Consider the following 9,475-nt stretch of genomic DNA (forward strand, 5'->3'; position numbering starts at 1 on the left):
GAGGACAGAAGGATGAATGGAGGAGGAAGTAGAAGGGGAGGAGAGAGTGGTGAATGGAGAAGGAAGGATAAGAAGAGGAGGAGATGGGTGAATGGAGGTGGAAGAATGAGGAGGGGAGGAGGGGGGATGAATGAAGGAGGAAGGGGGAGAAGGGGAGGAGAAAGGGGTGAATTGAGGCAGAAACTGAGGAAAAAGGACTTAAATGTTAATGGGTTTATTTCTCTCTTGCTTGTGTGGTTGTGAGGGAGGGAGGATGGTGGTGATTGTGGTGGTGGTGGTGGTGATGGTTTTAGTAATGGTAAATTCTGAGTGAACCCATACAACTCCATGGCATCCTTTCCATATGATACTTATATATACTTCCAAAATGTCTCTCACGCTGAAAGGGTTAATGAGATAAATACCTAACCTCTCCAGTTCGAAATTTTCCTGAGCTGAATAAAGTGAAAGTGAAAGTGTTAGGGGAAAATGAAAAAAAAAAAAAAAAAGGAAATAAAAAATAAAACGTGGTACTGGGTCTGACGGTGAATGAGGGTAGTTAAGAATGGGGAGAGGAAGGAGAGAAGGAGGGAGGGAGTACCAGTTGGAGGGATGGGGAGTTGGGGAGGGATGGGGGATTAACGGGATGGATGGGAGATTGACAGAGGAATGGGGAGGGGGAGATGGAGGAGTGAGGGAGGGATGGGAGATGGAGGGAGGGATGGTAAGAGTGGGGGATAGAGGAGTGAAGGAAGGATTGGGGAGTGAGGGAGTAAGCGGGAGGCTGAGGAGGGAAGGGGTGAGGGAAAGATGATTCCATATTACATGATTAAAGGATAAAAAAAATCAGCTCGTATCCTTGGTGTTAATCCTGGCATCCTTCGGGGTCTAACCTTATTTATTTATATATTTATTTTGGCAACCTTTCTGGGCCTAATGTTGGATTCTTTTGGTCCTAACCTTGGCATACTTTACCTTTCCATCCTCTGGCCCTAACCCTGGCACCCTTCGCCCTTATAATCTTTGCATTCCTCGTACTTAACTTTGGCATTGTTCAGTTCCAATATTTTTGTTACAGGAGTATTTTTAAGTATTAAGCACATCAGACCAATGCGAACTAACCCGACACCAGTATCACATCCTTCACTCCTAACCTCAGCTTCCTTTGATTTTTACCTAGGCATCTTTCGGCTCTAAGCATTCTTCGATTCTAATTTAGGCATCTTTCAGTGGATCGAGGGAAGCTTTATTACAGGTGACCAAAATAAATGTCCACCCTATACCGCCAGTGGGAGAGTTGTGAGCAGAGGCTGTATAAGCATTTGTCGCGTGAAGATTTGGATTGTGAGCATTAGTAGCACGAGAGGATGTGAGCATATGTTGTGTGAGCACTGTCGAATGGGCTTGTTTGTTGTGTGAGGATCTATACTGTGAGCATTTTGTAGTGGGAGCATTTATCCTGTGGGCATCTCCTGTGTGAATAATTGTATATCAGCATTTGTCGGTGAGATGGTAAGAATGAAAATGATGAAAAGAGTGAGTGAAGGGAAGGCGGGAGTGAGGGAGGGGAGTGAGTGAGGAAGGGGGGCTCGGGAAGAGATGGAGAGGGTGAAGCGTGTCATCTGGCCTAGCGCTGACAGGTCCCAGGTCATTAAGGTAAGGTCACAGGCACTTGACCTCTCCCCCGGGGCCGCCTCTCACACCCGCTAAAAATACCTGTAAATGAGACACTCCAGCGACCGCCACCACCCCGACCTTAATCCCAAATGAACTGCCTTGACAAACACCCAACGCTGGAAAAATACATACAAAATAAATCCCTACCAACCTCATCTTAGTTCTCATGTAAATAAAGTAAGTTCTCATTTAAATAAAGTGCTTAACAATAAAATACGATAAGACGAAGTAAAATATGCCGGTAGTACATAAAATATACAAAATGATGTAACCAACAATGTGAAAATAAATGCAGCCTACATGCCATACACGAGAAAACAAATGATTTAAAACATATAAAATTTTAAAACCATACAATACATCAGAAAGTAAACATTAACACGTAATGTTGGAAAAATACATAATTAGTGTCATGCAAGAAATACAGGACTCGAAAACGACACAAATATCGCCACGATCACCTGTACTCGTTCTCATCGTCAGTAAAATTGAATACACAGCACAATATGTAACAGGTGAAACTATACTAAGATACGGCAATAAAAAACACAAACACCATCACAACCAATAATACGCACAATTACCATTACAATTATTAAAAAAAGTATAAATAATGCGTATAGATTAAAACAAATGAAGGAAAATTAACAACAAAAGCAATATAGACGTAAGCAAAACCACCAATACTCAGCGTCATCATCATCTGTTTATATTTCCTTTAAAGATATGATGCGTTGTGATTGTAGTGGTAATCCCTTCACCATATTAGGATGTTTTTCTTATCCAACATAAAATCCACTGACGGTAGCAAGAATGAATTAAGATTAGCGTTCCCGACTTGAACAGGTCAATGGAGCCTTTCTGATCATTTACGAGAAGCCTCCCCAACGCTGAATGAAAATGCCCGGCGATAACAATGAATTCACTTAATATAAATGACGTCGTTGTATTGAAGAACTGTTAGAGCGCGGAAAATAAAGGCAGACTGTTGCTACTATCATCGCTCCATCGCACCAAGTTAAAACCGCAGCCGCAAGGACTGACATAGGAAAACTGCTGCAACACGGGAAGAAACTCAGAAAGAAATCAGACAAGCTAAAAAATTAAGATCTGCTGTCTTAGCTTGTCAGGAAAAAAAGCAATGACTATTGACCCGAACTTGTGAAGATCTACAGTTTTAACAGTACTATTAGTAGAAGATGGGAGGAGACACGTAGAAAACTGAACAGTACTGCATCCGAGAAAGGAAAATGCATTGATATTAAGGGAAGTTGCTGATCTATTGCAGTACGTCCTATAGGAGAATCAGTCCAGGAAGAGACATGTGCAATAGATAACTAGGGTAAGGGAAGAAAGGTGTGGAATTACGGGAAGAAAGAAGATGGGAAGAAATAGGTTGAAGATGCACAGACAGCCTGGATCATAAATACAGGTAGGGATAGGGATACTGTGAAAGGGACGTTGAAAAGTCTGCTGCGTAAGGGTGAATACAAATTGGCAGCAGTGTATGACAAGTGCAATTATATATGGTGATCTGGTGGGCAAGTATGGTGGTGAGGTTGGTAAGTACGGTGGTGTGTAGGGGAGTTGGGGGTGGCGGGGGCAGGCGGGAAGTATATGATATGCATGGAGGTTCAGTGTATACAGATTATGGTGGCATGGTGGCCAACTGTGAATATCTGTAGCTTGGACAGGTGTGGACTTTGGAGCTTTATAGCATGCAGGTATGTGTAAAAAAATGGAGTTATGAGCAGGTGTGGTGGACTGTACATGTGTAAGGCGATGTTGAGGTGTGTGGGGCAGATATGCAAGGAAATTACAAGAGACGTGTCAGGTATATATGTAAAGGTGCATGTGGCAGGCAGGGAGGTTGTGTGTGTGTGTGTGTGTGTGTGTGTGTGTGTGTGTGTGTGTGTGTGTGTGTGTGTGTGTGTGTGTGTGTGTGTGTGTGTGTGTGTGTGTGTGTGTGTGTGTGTGTGTGTGTGTGTGTGTGTGTACTGGGTGGGGGGTGAGGGGGGGACAGGTGTGGTGGAGGTGTGGGCCGAGGCGACCCTCACACAGGTACAAGCCATTAACACTGTCCTACAAATTAGCCTCGCCTGTCACCCCCTTCTTGACGGCTCAATCTGCCCGCTCCAGACGGGGGTAGGGGGTAGGGGTGGGGAGAAAAGGGGGAAGATGAAGAGGGGAAGGGGGCAGAGGAGAGGTGGAGGAATAAAGAAAGGGGGGACAAGAAAGGCAAATGAAAAGCGAAGGAGAAATGAAAAATGGAAGGAGGGTTTAGAAGTAGGGGGGAAGGGGTGGAAGAAGAGGAGGGAATAAGGGGTAGAGACGCAGTGGGGGAGGGTAGAAGTAGGAAGGAGTGTAGGTGAAGGACAAAACAAGAAGAATGGTTCAAGAATAAGGGAAGAGGGGAAGGGAGATGAGGGATATTGCCGATCAAAAGCAAAAGACGACGTAAATGAAACAGAGGAGGTAAGGGTGGTAATACGCGAAAGAAGTTGAGACAAAAGGTGGATGCATGGAACGGGAGTAGTGAAGGAAGGGAACGAGGATAAAAGGCGAGAGGAAAAGAGAAAAATACAGAGGTGAGGATGCACAGGGACAGGAGAAAATGGGGTGGGGGGACGGGGAATACAGATAAGAGGGAGAGGAATATGAGAAGAAGGAAGGAATGGAGACGGATATCAAGGAGGTACAAAAAAGAAAGGAGATGAGCGGAAAGCAAACAACAACAGACCTAATAGTGATTGCTTTCGAGATAACTTGTCGTAGGTTATGATTAAGATATCCATTCTGCGAGTCAAAGACAGGAAAAACAAAGCAAGAAAGCCCCGAGATCGGTACAAGTCGGGCCGAATCTGTTGCATTCTCCCCAATATTTTCAGGTATGCGAGTGTAATTTTCATGGCCTTTTTCGCTCTCAGGGGTCCCACTCCTTGAGTAAAAAAAAAAAGAAAAAAAACTGAGATGTATTTTTTTTCTAAACCGGGGCAATACAGGGTTCAAATGGTGTCTTACTTATTTCACTCTGACTAAGGCCATACGTTTTCCCCGGTTAAAGAGAGGCGTCCTCGGGCTGAAAGGGCCGGGAGGAATGGAATGTAGAAGTCACACGGAGGAGGGATGAGGGGTGAGGGGAGAGGGATGAAGGGTGAGGGTGTGGGGTGAAGGGTGAAGGGAGAGAGTGAGGGTGTGGGGTGAGGGGTGAAGGATGTGAGATGAAGGGTAAAGGGTGAGGGGCCAGGGTGAGGAGTAAGGGGGAAGAGTGAAGGGTGAATGGTGGTGAAGGGGGAAGTTTAAGGAGTTACAGATGAAGGGTAAGGGATTAGAGGTGAAGGGTGAAGGAATGAGGGTGAGGGGTGAAGGGGTGAGGGTAAGGGGTTAGAGGTGAAGGGTGAAGGGATGAGGGTGAGGGGTGAAGGGGTGAGGGTAAGGGGTTAGAGGTGAAGGATGAAGAGTATAGGGTTAGGGGTGAAGGGTGAAGGGGTGAAGGGGGTCAGGTCACACCCTCCAAGGCCAGCAGTTGTAAATACCCATAAAACTGTGGATGGTGTCACACTTGTCCCAAACACCCACTTCGCCCTCACTTGACATTTGGCGCCCCAGAGTCAATGGCAGTATTAACACTTCACTTCATACACACACACACACACACACACACACACACACACACACACACACACACACACACACACACACACACACACACACAACATTGGGTGGCACTGTAAGTTTCTCATCCCCTTTTCCTGAGCGATTTATTATGCCTTATTTATACCTTCACATCCTATTTTGTGTTAGTTACCCATTTATGGTAGGCTATCGACATAATATTATTTGTCTCAACAACACTTATGAGGAGAGTGAGGTGTAATGTGCAGCATAAATCAATGAGGAAGAGCTGTTACGAAATCTTGAAAGTAATTTATAATACGGTCCATTGCCATCAGGGAAAATGAGAGAGAGAGAGAGAGAGAGAGAGAGAGAGAGAGAGAGAGAGAGAGAGAGAGAGAGAGAGAGAGAGAGAGAGAGAGAGAGAGAGAGAGGGAGAGTCTTCATACGATTTTCCCCCAAAGTCACGGTCGCTCACTGTCGAGTAATGCGTGGGATAGTTATATACTGGCTTGTAGGGTGAAACAGAATATTTCAAAGGCTTTCACGATGAGGGAATGGATGCGTGGCCCATATGTACATACTGACAAATTGCATACTTTCGCTTTCCTGTTTCTACAGTAGATTCCACCCACGCCAGGATTTAGCATGATGTGATATCACGAAAATAATCTTTTCACTTCTGGTAGTTAATAATGAACATTACTCGCTGTTTCCACGGTTAATTCCTCCTTGAAGGTAGGTCCATGCAAAGGATACTGTTATTGCTCAGTCCTGGTGTCAGACCAAACAGACCAGTCGGGCACGTGTAAGTAACTGCTTTTGTGGGGCCGTTCTTAAGGTTACGTACAGTACATACTCGTTTGCCGTTTAGGGATCCGACGCCCCCTTGTGGGAGACAGCACCTTACGAAGGTCGGATCAGGGTGTTTCCCACGGCGAGATGCAGGGAAATATGGGGAAGTTTTGCTCCCAGGTGGACGCCGCAGCTGCTCCACTCAGAGCGCAGACGCCACCATGTGTAGGCTTTCCTCAGTGCCTATGCAGGGGGCATTCTGTACAAGTGCACATACAGTACAGCTGCTTGCTGCTTGGTTTATATGCCAGCAACGCAACCAGTTTTTGTAGTCTTGTCCGTGGTCCATGAGAGTGATAATGAGGTCCAACACCAACTTCCTAATTCTCTGAAATCGCCTCGTCAGTGTCGAGAAGTGATAAATTATTCATCCTCAGAGTGATGTTTTTTAAGCGATAAATGTCACTAAATAAATTATTTGGGTGTACGTTGGCCTCTGTTTTCTTTTCTGAAATTTTATTTTCTCAGCCTAATTAGGATTAATTCTTTAGGTACTTCTTGTGCTCCTGGGTTCTCTCTTCTCATTGTTTTTTTTTTTTCTTACTGAGTTTCAGGGGGCGGCCAGTGTGCGCTGCAGTAAAATAATTTCATATATATATATATATATATATATATATATATATATATATATATATATATATATATATATATATATATAATGCTGCTTCTTCAGTTCTTTATTTTCGTCTCACGTTGATTCTATTTTTTTCCTGATTTCTATACTTTTCCATATCATGCACAGCTTCATTTATTTACTTTCTACGGCCTTTTCCAAGTAAATAAAATAAAGTAAATAAGTCTACTATTCGAAAGAAACTGACGACCTGAAATGCGGTTGGACTGTGATAAATATATAGACGAAAACATTACCACAGGAACGGAATTCATTGACATTAGCTGTTAACGAGTCACTGTTCGCCGCGCCCAGCGAGCCCTCTGGTGGGCAGCTGGGCTGCCCACTTGGGGACCCTGGTGGATGGCGGAGCTGCCCACCATAGGACAACCCTGGCAAAAGCCATCCCCACTGACCGGGCTAATGCATGGCCCGGTTTCCTTTACAGGAGGGATAACTCTTAAAACAACGGGGATGACTGTGCGACAACTGTTTTGTTTACGGAACTCAGAACGATAATAATAGGGAAAATAGTGTTAATTTTGTAATGCACTTCAAATGCTGCCTGTATCCTATGTATTCAGCTAACGAATGGTCACGGGATAAGACTGTAAAACGTTCAATGAGAACAGCCTACCTTCATGTAAGGTATTGTTGACCTCTGGAAGTCAAGAGAATGGTGTTTCTGGTTCTCTGACGGAAAAACAATGCACTGATGTTCGCTGTTGCCATCGGCGGGAAGCAGCGACGTAAAATCTTTATCAGGAAGGTGGTTAGGTTGGGTTGCATTGTTTGAATTTGTTTTACTAGCATTGTATGGTGAAAGTGGAAGCCTCTATAAAATAAGAAATTAAAAAGCATTACCGGTAGAACTAACCAAACATTGGTGGCGTTCCCACGGAGGTGACACTGCCCATGTCGCCTACACCCCTATGAAATATACCTAACCACGTACCCTAGTGGCCATTGCAAATTTCCAGCCACGGGCCCTTCTTCAACAGTTCTTCCTGGAACACCACTCAATTTTAAAAATCTTTTGTTGTACATGTACTCTGTATAGCTTTATAACAATAAACATTTCAGTCACTCAATCATGGATAAGCTCAATAAACATTTCAGTCAATCATGGATAAGCTCAATAAACATTTCAGTCAATCAATCATGGATAAGCTCAGCTCCTGCATATTCGATAACAAATTATTTTGAGTTCTATTATCGTTTCAACCCCTAACGGCATTCATTATTTTTCTGTTCTCCAATGGAGAGTTCTCCCAGTGACAAGAATTTTGAGAACCAGTTACTTCAGTTAATACAGCACAGCCTCATATAGGTTAGGTTGGATTGGTTTGGTTAGGGTAGGTTAAAGAAAATACTCGTAAAGTGAGGTTAGGGGTTTAAATGATAATTTTACCCTGTTTTGTAAGAATACGATTCAGGTTACTTTTCATATTGTGTATATAGGCTTTCTTTTAGGTATACAAATACTTACACTATATGGATGACCGTAGTGCGTACACCGTAGCCTACTCTGACAACAGATTCCAGCAAACACAAAAGATTTTCTCTTCTTTTTCTTACCTTTCAGTCAGCAGTCATAGCTTGCTTTTTTCATATCGACTTCTGCACTACTCCTTGCGTCGTGGGTCGGCAGAGAACAATCCAGATCAGTTTTAATGTAATAAAAAAAACAACAAAAAAACACGAACTCAGACAGACCGGATTCGAACACGACCATTAGGATTCCAAATCTTGATTTCGGTACAAAATCTATATACACCCCTGTACTTGGTAGCATATTTCTTGAGCCGTGCCAAATAACAATTCATATTATTTGAATGCTTTAATAACACTACTCTTTTTGGTATCTTTGTTTATCCAAAATTTTAAAAAGTACGTTACTCTACGGCATCCGAGACTGCACTTCTGCACAAGAAGCAGTATTGCCAAGTTAGCGATTTTTCTGCTAAATCTAGAGGTTTTGTCTAATATAGCTGGTAAAATATTGATTTAGCTAGCGGGATTGCATGCTCGTCTGACGGTTTACTAGAGGGATGGAAAGCATATATTTGTCATACAATTTCACAGATTTAACCAGTAAAATTAATTAAAATGTAATCAGTCCGCCTCCCACTCATATATGTGCGTATGTTACACTACTGCCTACGTTCAGTTCAGTTCACGTTCCTTGGTTCATGTTCACGTATATTTCCTGTAAGTTCGTCCATACTGAGCGTGGGCGAGTCGATTACTGTCCCCGGTGAGTCAGTTTACTCTACATTTTTTATTGTGAGGATGAATTGTTGCTTTCAACATTCCTAGAACATTTTCATTTAACAAGGTCTGGAAATCGCATGTACTTTATTCTCTTTCAAAATGCACTGATTACAAAGTACAGTACGAGATAATAAGTAATTCCCATGTTTAATTTTTCCGTACAAATTGCATACCCTGTTGTATAGCCAGATCTCGATATTACTGATTAATGTGTCTAAGGAACAATAAAGGCAATAGTACCTATTTTTTCTTGCTGTAATCAGGTTAATTGTAATTGAATTATGAAACATTTCTCTTCCTTAGTTTCTCAAATTGTGTGAATTATCGTTTTCTTAGTATTTTAATATGATAGACAACATTTTAAAATCTAGCGGGTTTTCGTCCAAATCTAGCGGTTTGGGGAGTCCAGTCTAGCGAGTTTTGATATTTGGAGTTGGCAATACTGACAAGCAGGGATCATGT

This window comes from Coenobita brevimanus, chromosome 62 (assembly GCF_032717465.1).
Source record: "Coenobita brevimanus isolate Jiangsu-jjx chromosome 62, ASM3271746v2, whole genome shotgun sequence".
NCBI lineage: Eukaryota > Metazoa > Arthropoda > Malacostraca > Decapoda > Coenobitidae > Coenobita > Coenobita brevimanus.